The 13,210-nt window shown below is 40.1% G+C and overlaps 1 protein-coding gene across 1 annotated transcript in view; it reads right to left on the bottom strand.

Moving 5' to 3' along the window:
- Positions 1-378: 378 nt before the first annotated feature.
- The window catches only part of LOC106585565 (leucine-rich repeat transmembrane neuronal protein 4), a 65,156-nt gene continuing 52,324 nt past the window's right edge, over positions 379-13,210 (bottom strand). The window contains exon 3 of the mRNA XM_014171933.2: positions 379-3,146. The gene's annotated coding sequence lies outside the window, so the exon portion shown is untranslated. The remainder of the gene's footprint in view (positions 3,147-13,210) is intronic.

Below are 13,210 nucleotides of genomic sequence, written 5' to 3'. Positions count from 1 at the left end.
ATAATACAGAAGGTGACTTAGGGCAAGAAAAAAAGTAGGGTGGTTGGTCGGGGTGGATGGTCAAACGTATAACGCGAACGTCTAGCAACCCAAAGATTGCGACTTCGAATCTCATCATGGACAACTTTAGAAATGTACCTAATTAGCATGTCAGCTAACCCTTCCCCTAGCTCTTTAACCAAGCTCCTAAACTTAACCCGATCCTTAACCCTAACCCGTAGTCTAGCCACCTAGCTAACATTAGGATTTCATAACATATCATACATTTTGCAAATTTGTAACATATTGTATGAATTGCAGTTAGTCAAATATTGTACAAATTGCAATTCATAACATATCATACGAATTGTAATTTGTAACATATCATTCGAAATGGATGATGGACATCCAAAAATGGATACATACCATAAGAAACGTAACATATCATACTAATTGGAGTGTCATGGATTTACGGTTACTAAGTCTACCCTTGAGTCCAGGTAGGAAAAATAACCAACTTTTCTTGCTATTGCAGCAAACTTTGCACTTCTAAAAATTAGGTCCACAGTCAGAAAAGGGGGCAATTTGAAAATGATTAAGTCTCAGAAGGAAGACAAAGACTGTTATTCTTGCATAGTCGAGAACAAAGACAAACCAGGATGTGGCAGCCTTGAAAGTATTTCAGCCGAATTTAAGACTGAGAGAATCTCATTCTTCTCTCTTGATGATAGCGGTTATGCACTGTCAATGAATATTTCCCTGGGATGGGAATAACTCAGAGGGTGAAGAATAATTGGGAAATAAATGTTCTATATATGCTACCCTGAGCATGCCACCGGATTGAGCTCAATCAGTGTATTTGATTGCTTTATAAAGTCAATAAATCCTCTTAAATACACTTTGCTTTTCATTATCTGAGTTTGAGTGTGATGTGGAAAGAAGTCTCCTTCCTCACCATGCACACAAATCTCACAATTACAAAAGCAAACGATACTGTTTAAAGATGTGACAATTAGGTAAATGGTGTTGCATCAGTTAATAATGGCTTTACTTTGTTTAAATTATTCATACATTTTTCAGATCAGTGATGCTTTGATGCAGAACATAAAAAACAAAAAAGTTATCATTCAGCACTGTATTACTTGTGGTCAAGATTATCCCAAAACACCACACTCTCAGACATGATAAGCAGTATAATTTCATGGTATGAAAATAAAAATTAAATCTCAGTAAATAAATGGTAAAAGTAATTTTAATGTTCACAGTAATCTTTTCTACAATGAGCATAAAAAACATTTGGTCGGAAAATCTATTGAAATACCATTTTATCGTGTGACGACAGTTCAAGCTGATATTCTATATGGTTTAATTAACAGAAATCAGGATAACATCTTCTTCAAACAGCAAGCTAATATTGCAAGTCCCCGACTTCACAAAATGTCAGTCACACTCTCATACCCAGCCTGCGAACCCAAATCAGGGCATGTTCAAGTTCATCTGAACTTCAGATAAGGCTCCTCCTCTTCATGGGCAAATGGCTTTGTTCATGAAGCAGCCGAGACACTTTATTTGATACCTATTCATAGTATTGAACAAGTTCATTGGATTTTTGTTATTACATGTGTCCTTGAAGTGGAGTATGAGTATGAACCACATCCAAAAGAGGCTCCTTGATGAAAACTGTAACAGTCACAGTAGACATTGGGGAAAAGGGATACAAAGATCTAATGCATCACAGCTGGGGAGAGCAGACAGGCATCAATATTAGATAGTCTGGGTTAAGCTGTTTCAACAGTTATCTCCACTATGAGTGAGTTCACTGCTGATCTCTAGGTGAATGTCATGATCTGAAGTCACATAGTCAATTAATGGTCACATTACAATGCTTCCCTTTCAGTAACTACACATGGTATGTGAGAGACAATCCTACAATTAGATTGACGATTGGCATGACATAAATATAAAATAAATTGTCATTACATTAATCATGAAAATGCAATGATGATCATGATGAAGAAATCCATATCAACACAATAACAAATATGTATTTCTGGCAAGATATGTCAGCTGTAGGCTACACTTGACATAAAAACAATTAGTCTATTACTCATCAACGTTTTACTTTTCATATTGGAAATAATAATAATAATAATTGCATTATAGTAAAATGAACATAAAAATCACCAAAATAATAAAAATATCCATTAATGTACTTCTGGAAAAGAAATGTAATCTGTACACTTGACATGAAAACGGTGTGCCCATCACTTACCAAGTTTTCCCTTGTCGTTGTGGGTAATTTAATTTGAGTGGCTCACTTCTTGAAATGAAATAGCCACGGGGACAGGAAAATCTGTAAGGCCTCTGACTGGCAGCATTATTAGAAAAAGCAGCATAAAACCTTTCAGCTCTGTTAGTCTTTAATTTGTTCTGCTATTCCATTGCTCACCCTACTGTTTCCCCAGTTCTATTATTGCATTTTGTAGTTAATTACTTACTTAAAACAGCGAAGGTGCCGAAACTGTGAGCAGCAGAGTCAATAAGTTCAATAAGAGTAATGAATCATGTCATTTTTTATATTTCTCCCCATGATGCTGGAAACCATTTTAGAAGCAGAAGGAATGTGATACTGTAACTGGACTATATTCAGTTATAATGGACATCAAAGGGTCAGCTATCTTGTAATATACTGTAACAGTACACTGCAATTTCCATTAATGAATATTTTCATTTTCATTAGTCAAGGTATATTCTGCGTTGGATAAATGTATTCTCTCCATTAATAACAGATTCTCCAGTCAGAATGTTCTTCCTCAGTGCAGATTTGTATCTGTTTCCCTCATTATCTGCTGCGGTATACAGTACTGTAACAACACCATGCTCAGTAGCCTAGATGGAGAGGGGAGCGCTGGTCTGGTCTCCCCATCTGCACAGGTCACAAGTCACTGTTGGAGGGAATGGGGGTCCGTGCGTATGAGCAAGGTGGTGGGCGCAGAGGGGAGACCAGCTGTATGACCTGTACTGCAGCCCGGTGGCCTCAGACAGCCCTGTGCCTGGGAGGGGGGCTCAAAGCCCATGTTGAGGTGCAGCGCCCCTTGGGCCTGGCAGTAATCCACTACGGGCTGCTCATACCTGTTCAACGTCAGGGCACTCAACTGCTGTGGTACCTGAGAAAACAAAGGAAAAGTAGAGGGGGACGGAGAGAGAGAGTAAGATAAAAAAAAGAGCGGTTTAAACATTTTTCCTCTCAACTAGAGGATTTCTTTTTACGTTAGGGTGCAAGGTGAAATAGGCAGAAGTTTTACAGATAAATTGCATGCAAAAATCTGGTCTCAATTTATTTGGATAGTCTGGATAGTCCATCTGTAGCTAGGGTAAGGATTAAGGTTAGGGTTAGTAGATAGTTCGTTGAAATGTTAGTCTAGATTTTTGAGGGATGTTAGTCTGTATTTGAGGGACAGGAATGGTTTTGTGCCAACATGTGTGAGAGGAACAGTATGCAGTGTGTGTCAGTTGTATCTTCTAGTGATTGAATTAGGGATGTTGAAATGAAAATCTGGCTTTATAAATATGATCATTGCATGCAATAGTTGTGGTATAATGCATGAAATACATTTAGATCACTGAGCTCATTTGTGCAAGGTAATAACTGAATTATCTCAATCTAAACACCAAAATGACATATGGATGTGCCACATTGCATGCAGAACCAAAACCTTGCATCAATAGTAGGAGAGTACCCACTCAGCTTAACTCAATTATACGCAAGATTAAAGCCTTAAGCAAGAGTGCATACATACTTGCTTTTACTCTTTTAAAGGGAATCTTGACTCCATTAAGCAGAGGGCTCTTGTTACATTACAAGCGCTTGCTGATTCAAAGGCCTCTCTCTATGTGCTACAGTGCTTTGAACTATGTACAATTACACAACGGGTGGGCCTAATCCTGAATGCTGATTGGTTAAAACCGCACTCCAGCCGGTGTCTATTCCACAAACTACCACCGGCTAAATCTATAACGTTAAAATGCCTATTTACTCTGTTCCATCTGACTGCGCAATCCACTGTCTCATCAGCCCAGCCAGGCAATTTATAAACTTGATTCACTATAAAAAGCATCTAGACATTATCTCACATATCTTTTAGACTAACATTAAGTCTGGACAGAAAAACAGGCAGGCAGTGTTTCTCAGTCAGTCGAAATCATGAATCAGCTGGTATAGTTTTTACAGATATATACAAAGAAATGTCAATTGAAAAAAGGTCAAATGAAATGAATTGCAGCTAGTTTGCAGTCTTTCCAGCTTCAATTTGAAGGGATTGTGTTAGCTGTGTTGTTGGCTAGCTCCTCTGAACAACAGTGTCCTGACGAAAGAGCACATTTTCTACGCCAGTGAAATCGCGCATCATTAGCTCATTGTTATGGATGTATCCAAATGAATGTCAATAGAAAAAAGCTTAAACAAAGAAAATGCAGCTACTGTTGTTATTTTGGCTGCACTGTTTGACGTTACTGTCAGTTAGCTGTAGTTGGCTAGCTAGCAAGCAAGGGATATGAACGTTACCAGCCAGTATGGCAATAGAACATTTAGAACGAACGACTGGGTCGCTCACGTCCATAGATACAGAACATTAAGACTGAACTACTGGGTCGCGTCTCTGGCAACCAAACCAATAGAACCAACGACCAGCCGGCTTGGGTATCAACCCTAGATTTGTGTCGGGACTATATCTTGTCGAAGGATGAAATAGTATGAATGAATTAATTAAATAAAACATGTAATGAAAATATGTCAATCATTATTGGAATATGTTGGTAGCCCTTTGTATAAAAGTGATAATGCCCTTGAAGCCAGTGTATGGAGGATATATTGGCACGGTTTGCCGGGCCTCGACTTTGTCTCGTGCCTAACAACTCCCGTGCCAATATATTCTCCAAACACTAGCTTCTCGGGCATTATCACTTCATTTAAACAGATCAAATGGTATTAATGTGCCATTAAATATTGAAACTAATATCACAATATTTAACTGATTCTGTTAGTAGTACATGCACACGCACGCATGCACACACACACATACACACACACACACACTCTCAAATCAAACTTTAGTTGTCACATGCGCCGAATACAAGTGTAGACCTTACCGTGAAATGCTTACTTACAAGCCCTTAACCAACAGTGCAGTTCAAGAAGAGTTAAGAAAATATTTACCAAATAAAGTAAAGTAAAAAATAATAAAAAGTAACACAATAACATAACAATAACGAGGCTATATACAGGGGGTACCGTTACCGAGTCTGCGGGGGTACAGGTTAGAGGTCATTTGTACATGTAGGTAGGGGTGAAGTGACTATTCACAGATAATAAACAGCAAATAGCTGCAGTGTACAAGAAAAATGGAGGGAGGGGTCAATGTAATAGTCCGGTGGCCATTTGATTACACACTGTAAGCACTAAGAGGTACTAAACAAAATATGTTAATCATTCGAAGCAACTATTATACACTGCTTTTTTTCTTATTTTTACTTCGGAGGTGGTCAACCTTCCTTTTTAAAGACGTAATCCAGTAGAATTGAGCCGTCTCACAAGGGCCCCACAACTGAATGAATCACATTATTATAGCATTGATTATCTCTTCCCCAGCTAAGCTCTCAAAACCATTTCTTTAAAAATCATACACAATTGTCAATCTGGATGTCTGAGTATTGAATATAAATACAATATCATCTCGATTTTGAATATTTCATTGGATTACAATGGGATTTTTTCTCTGAACTGATGGTGAAGGATTGAGATATCTGTACTCAGAATTAGGTTATGTTGATTAAGCCGCACCTTCTTCAACTAGAAATAAAAGGCCTAAGATATGGACATACAGTTGAAGTCGGAAGTTTACATACACTGAGGTTGGAGTCATTAAAACTCGTTTTTCAACCACTCCACAAATTTCTTGTTAACAAACTATAGTTTTGGCAAGTCGGTTAGGACATCTACTTTGTGCATGACACAAGTCATTTTTCCAACAATTGTTACAGACAGATTATTTCACTTATAATTCAATGTATCACAATTCCAGTGGGTCAGAGGTTTACATACACTAAGTTGACTGTGCCTTTGAAGAGCTTGAAAAATTCCAGAAAACGATATCATGGCCTTAGAAGCTTCTGATAGGCTAATTTACATAATTTGAGTTCATTGGATGTGTACCTGTGGATGTATTTCAAGGCCTACCTTCAAACTCAGTGCCTCTTTGCTTGACATCATGGGAAAATCAAAAGAAATCAGCCAAGACCTCAGAATGTTTTTTTTTAGACCTCCACAAGTCTGGTTCATCCTTGGGAGCAATTTCCAAACGCCTGAAGGTACCACGTTCATCTGTACAAACAATAGTACGCAAATATAAATACCACCACTCAGGAAGGAGACGCGTTTTGTCTCCTAGAGATGAACATGCTTTGGTGCGAAAAGTGCAAATCAATCCCAGAACAACAGCAAAGGACCTTGTGAAGATGCTGGAGGAAACAGGTACAAAGGTATCTATATCCACAGTAAAACGAGTCCTATATCAACATAACCTGAAAGGCCGCTCAGCAAGGAAGAAGCCACTGCTCCAAAACCGCCATAAAAAAGCCAGACTACGGTTTGCAACTGCACATGGTGACAAAGATCGTACTTTTTGGAGAAATGTCCTCTGGTCTGATGAAACAAAAATAGAACTGTTTGGCCATAATGACCATCGTTATGTTTGGAGGAAAAAGGGGGATGCTTGCAAGCTGAAAAACACCATCCCAACCGTGAAGCAGGGGGTGGCAGCATGATGTTGTGGGGGTGCTTTGCTGCAGGAGGGACTGGTGTACTTCACAAAATATATGTCATCATGAGGAAGGAAAAATATGTGGATATATTGAAGCAACATCTCAAGACATCAGTCAGGAAGTTAAAGCTTGGTCGCAAATGGGTTTTCCAAATGGACAATGACCCCAAGCATACTTCCAAAGTTGTGGCAAAATGGCTTAAGGACAACAAAGTCAAGGTATTGGAGTGGCCATCACAAAGCTCTGACCTCAATCACATAGAAGATTTGTGGGCAGGACTGAAAAAGCGTGTGCGAGCAAGGAGGCCTACAAACAGTTACACCAGCTCTGTCAGGAGGAATGGGCCAAAATTCACCCAGCTTATTGTGGGAAGCTTGTGGAAGGCTACCCGAAATGTTTGACCCAAGTTAAACAATTTAAAGGCAATGCAACCAAATACTAACTGAGTGTATGTAAACTTCTGACCCACTGGGAATGTGATGAAAGAAATAAAAGATGAAATAAATAATTCTCTCTACTATTATTCTGACATTTCACATTGTTAAAATAAAGTGGTGATCCTAACTGACCTAAAACAGGGAATTTGTTGTCAGATTAAATGTCAGGAATTGTGAAAAACTGAGTTCAAATGTATTTGGCTAAGGTGTATGTAAACCTCCGACTTCAACTGTATACTTTACAATGTTGCTGTGGGTGTCAGGACATTTATTTATAATTTCATAGCCTCCTAAATCATGTGTTTACTTTGTTTCCAGTCTTCAAGTTCCTGAACCTAGCTTGATCTTTGGGGAACGTAATATTCAGAATACCCAGAATGATAATGTGTTCAGTCGGGGGTCTGTATCTATGGCTTCACACAAATTGTCAGCAGAATGGCTAGTGTTAGGACAAAGTTTCCTAATTAGTGAAATTGGAAGAGGCAAATGTCTATGTGGAAACCTTTAAATTAGCTTATGGCCCTATTGTACTGAGCAAACTGCCCCTTTTCTCTGTTAACAACAGCACTAAACAAGGCGGGGGCCATAGCTTAAAACAGCTCTTTGAAACAGGCATGGTCTCCTGTTATTTTCTAGTTTCTAATACGATTGTTTTCTGGCAATTCAGCAACTTGGATTTCCCAACAGGACTTTGAACTTTTTAAGAGTGTTGAAAGACCTGCATCTGACCAATGTTTGTGCTCCTTTGTGAGAATAGATACATTACTTCATACTGTAACAGTTTGGAGGCAACTACCAGGGAGGGCTAGTGAACATACTTTGCTAACAGTTTGGCGACAAGGGCTTAAACTTGTTGTGATTGACCTAACTGATCAGAAGTCCTACATGTGTTCTGTGTCAAACTCAGTTTACAACCATAATCTGCACTCTAATCTCTATGCAGTAATGGTAAAGAACATTTTGAAACAGCATTTAGCTAAATGGGATTTAAGTTAAACCACATGACTCCTGTCCTCAAACACAACAACATTGGGACCTCTGCTCTAGGATCTATTCGAGCTATAACCAAGACAACACTGACCAGACAGTCTTTTTTTTATTTTACTTTGTAATAGAGTGAGTGATTTGATGTTGTCTTATGAAAACATCATCCAGTGTACTCAGTTTGAATATCCCCTTCCCTGCACCCCTTTCTGAAATAGCGTTAAATCCAGGTCTGAGTGACGAATATTTAACAAATAAAAGGCTTTTTGGCTTCCTGGTTTGATTGTCCATCCAGGTTTAATCGGGAATATTGTGAATAGCTGGCTATTATGGTGGGGGCTTTTAAAGGCATGACTCATAGGGCTAGCATAGCCTGGGCAACAGCCAACACCGTGCATTAAAGGCTGAATGTTGCAGACAGAGGAGTTTGCTCCAGGCCTCCTTGACATCTTCCCTCAACAGAACGTGGTCTTCTCCTATTCACATTTGAACACTGCAAAAACATAAATAGGCCTACTCACTCTGGAAAACTAAATAGAACACTCTCGAAAATTCTCTCTATTAATAGCTTTGAATATCACAGCCTGCCTCTCCTTTTTTATATATCAATTTAAGACATTTTATTTCAAAGTTATTTGAGTGGGGTACCGCACATTTGTCTCCTTACACTGGCCAATAGGCTACTCTAGTCCCCTAGTACACTGAATACTATATTCACTGGGCTTATCATCAAGAGCTGTCCTATGTGATCATTACAAACCATATCAAATAACTAAATTCAAGCACTGGGGCGGCAGGTAGCCTAGTGGTTAGAGTGTTGAGTCAGTAACCGAAAGGTTGCTGGATCAAATCCCTGAGCTGACAAGGGAAAAATATTTCGTTCTGCCCCTGAACAAGGCAGTTAAACCACTGTTCCCTGGTAGGATGTCATTGTAAATAAGAATTTGTTCTTAACTGACTTGCCTAGTTAAAAAAAATACAAGTTGCATATTGTAGGTAGGCTATAGCAAGATTTGTTCACCAAAACTCAAACATTTTGCAGATAATCTGGAAGAAGAAAAGTTTGAAGATGTATTAGTTCATGGCCCATATCCACAAAGTATCTTGGAGTAGGAGTACTGATCTAGGATCAGGTCCCCACCTGTCCATATAATCTTATCCATTATGATCTAAAAGGCTCAACTGATCCTAGATCAGCACTCCTACTCTGGGATCCTGTGAGGATTCGGACCTGGGATTTCTTCACAATTCAAAGTAATAACAGTTGATCATTATATAAGAAGGAAATCATATTTCTGTAGCTCCATCTTATATGGACTTATACAAAAACCTGCCACTCATTCCCCCTTCCCTAGTTGAAATGACAGATGTTAGAAGACAAGTGCTGAGGATAACAAAGAGAACAGGCTATAAACACTTATGTCCCTGCGCACCGCAATTAATTCCATTTTCCAAGCTATTAGGTTTGGATTGCTTATCAAAGCATTCACTCAAGTCATTCCGTCTTTGCGCTGCTCTGAATTGGGGTCAGGCTGTAAAATAATGATTTCCCATTAGGAGACAGACAGCTGCAGCGTGCCAGCATGGCACAGCCTCAATCTCAGCCAGCCATGGGTAGCATGAGCCCACGTTGGCATATTAACAACATCCTCAGGCTGGGATTCTCCCTATCAGCTGGATAATTCACTCAGTGGTCTATGTGGCCCGAACACTGCAGAGAGCATGGCCAGGCTGCTATTATCATCTCTGGCCATTACATGGGCACTTAATGGCATACTAATGACCCAAGGGCCTTTTCTCCACTGCTTGCTTTCCATAGATAGAGAGTATAATGAAATTAAGGTGGTCTAATTAGAAAGATGATAAAGCTTGACTCAGCGTAGGACAAGAATGACCACAGAGGTTGGAACTTCACTAATTATCCCAGAATATCAGGGTTCTGCTAACAATTCAGATTATAGTTGATAAGATGATAATCAGTAGGGCTGCATCCTATGAATAGAACTCAAATGATCTGCACTAATACATGCAATGACAACAATGCATGGTTTATGTTCAAGTCTAAGATACACACAACCCATCTCAAGTAAGGATTATCACTACTTCAAAATTATTAGTAAACATTCTATTATACATAAATATCCATAACTAAATACTATAATTGCTTTTGTCTGCCATCTATCCAGTAGTTAAACTGCTTTGCAATAAGGAAAAATAGAAGCAGAGACAAATCAGTACAGCAACTTTTACATTGCAATTTTTGGATTTGAAATTCACCATGTAATTACATTTTTTAAAAAAAAGCATTTTACGGTTGTCAAAAAAGCCATAATCCTTCAGATGTAGGGATTTATCTTCCCCTAATGCTGCTCATCCCATTTTCAGCTCATCAATGTTGGCAATGCATGCTCAGATGATCTGGAGCTGACCATCGATGCTATTTACTGGTTCATTATGGGAATTTTTCTGATGTCTGAAGCCAGACATGCCAAGAGAGATAAACATGCTGATTTAATCCATGTATGTTGCATGCTTCTTGCATAGGTACATAAAAACGTACAAATTATGCACACACACCGATCACCGACCCCTGAACATATGCACGCACGCACGCACTCACAAATACACACACACTCTCAATACATATACTGTCGTTTTATCAATTGGTAATTCAAATAGCCTTAATCCTCAAAACCCTGATAAATAATTTATTAAGCAAGTCATGGCAGCTATCATTGATAGTGTAAAAGGGTCCCAGTGAAATCATTCCAAATGGGGTCCTGTGGGAATGAACGCTCCCTAACGCTGCTAATCCCATTTCCAGCTCATCAATGTTGAAGCTGACGATGGCTGGATGGATGTCTTTGCTACATTATGTATACTTTTCTGATGTCTGTCATCAATATACTGTATAGTAGGGGAGAGCGAGGTATGTTGTCACACTTTTCACGCTGTCTAACATTTACTGGGCACAATACATCACAATGGTATAAATGTCATACCAAATGAAAGAAGGAAGTCTTGGGCACATATTTTGCATTCATTACATCTTCATATCTTATTTCAGTACGGAGTTGTAGACCGTTAAATAGAGAGTGTGCACTTGTGACAATTTTCCCCATCAGCGGGTAAATTGTCACACTACATCGGGTAAGTTGTCACATAGGATTATCAACAAATAAGAACACAACTAATTAATGGTGAATATTGATTTTAATTTCAAATTCAAAACCAAATTCAACTAAGTTAGTCAACAGCCAGTGGAATCGCGTGGCGCGAAATACAAATACCTCAAAAATGCTATAACTTCAATTTCTATAACTTCAATTTCTCAAACATATGACTATTTTACACCATATGACTATTTTACACCACACAGACGAGGCAGAAGCATTCCTCTTCATCTGATGAATACTCTTATACGATTTTTCTTTTTTAGCTGCCTTCTTGTTCTTTGCAGATCCAGATTTTGACTCCTCCCCCTCCTTGCTTCCCTTTCTTCGGAAACAGCCTTTTGCTAGATTGTGCCTTATTCGTTTCCATTTCTAGTGCCTGCTTCACTGGTGTGTCAGTTAGAATTGCTGTTTTGCGCCATTTCTCCTTTGCAAGCTGGTTTTCGGGGGCCAGCTTTTGGATATGGCCGAATATCCTCTGGAGTTGGTAGTCCACTGTCAGCAATGGCATTGCTGGGCAAGGGTGAGCTGGTGCAACCATAAGAACTGGGCAGGTCTGTGTCTGAGCTCGTGCTAGGCAGGGCTGGAATGGTGCTGGGGCCTGGCAGGTTGGTGCTGGGGCCTGACAGGGCTGAAATGGTGCTAGGGCCAAGCAGTTTGGTACTGGGGACTGGCAGGGCTGGAATAGTGCTGGGGCCTGGCTGGGCTGGAATGTTGCTGGGGCCTGGCAGGGCAGGGTTGGTTCTGGGGCCTGGTAGGGTTTGGTTCTGAATGGGGTGATCTGTAACGTAGGATGGCACAAACTCGGTTTCCAGAAATACATCCATGTTGTAAGGTTGTACCCCAGCCACCCTGTCACGTCCTGGCCAGTATAAGGGTTAATTGTCATTTTAGTTTGGTCAGGACGTGGCAGAGGGTATTTGTTTTATGTGGTTCAGGGTGGTGTGTTAGTTAGGAGGGCGTTTGATTTATTATTTCCGGGTTTTGAGTTATGGTCTATGTTGATGTATTTCTATGTGTAGTCTGGTTGATCTGTTTCTATGTTGAGTTAATTGGGGTGGACTTCCAATTGAAGGCAGCTGTGTGGTGTTGCCTTTGATTGGAAGTCCTATATTAGTTGGGTGTGTTTGTCTGTGTATTTGTGGGAGATTGTTTCTTGTTTAGCGTGAGTGAGCCTAACAGGACTGTCCAGTATATCGTGAGTGCGTTTTGTTATTTTTGTATGTTCGTTTTTTTTGTTGTTTATTAAACGTTCAAAAAAATGAACTATCACAACCCTGCTGCATTTTGGTCATCTTTTTCCGACGATGATTTCGCTATATCGTCCTCCGACGAAGAAATCCCTGACAGAATCTCCCACCAAACCAGGACCAAGCAGCAGAGGAAGGAGCAGAGGAATTTGGAGTTGGACAAACGAGAGAGATGGACTTGGGAGGAGATCTTGGGGGGGAGAAGGCTCCTACACTTGGGAGGAGATACAAGCAGGAAAAGATCGCCTTCCATGGGGACAGGTGGTAAGCGAGAGAGAGGAAAGGCGAAAGGCTGGTATGGACCGGGAACGTTTCCGAGGGACACGACTGGCGTTGAAGCACGAGAGGCACCCCCAATAATTTTTTTGGGGGGGGCACACGGGTAGTTTGGCTAGGCCTAGGAAGAGCCGGAAGCCAGCTACCCGTGGTTATATGGAGGAGCGTATGAGGTGGAGAGTGCCATGTTTCAATGAGGAGCGCACGATCTCAACCATACGCACGCACAGTCCGGTGCGCGTTATTCCAGCCCCTCGCAAGTGCCGTGCTAGAGCGGGCATCCAGCCTGGTA

Source organism: Salmo salar, chromosome ssa24 (genome assembly GCF_905237065.1).
Source record: "Salmo salar chromosome ssa24, Ssal_v3.1, whole genome shotgun sequence".
NCBI lineage: Eukaryota > Metazoa > Chordata > Actinopteri > Salmoniformes > Salmonidae > Salmo > Salmo salar.
This window is presented reverse-complemented; position numbering and strand designations above follow the sequence as displayed.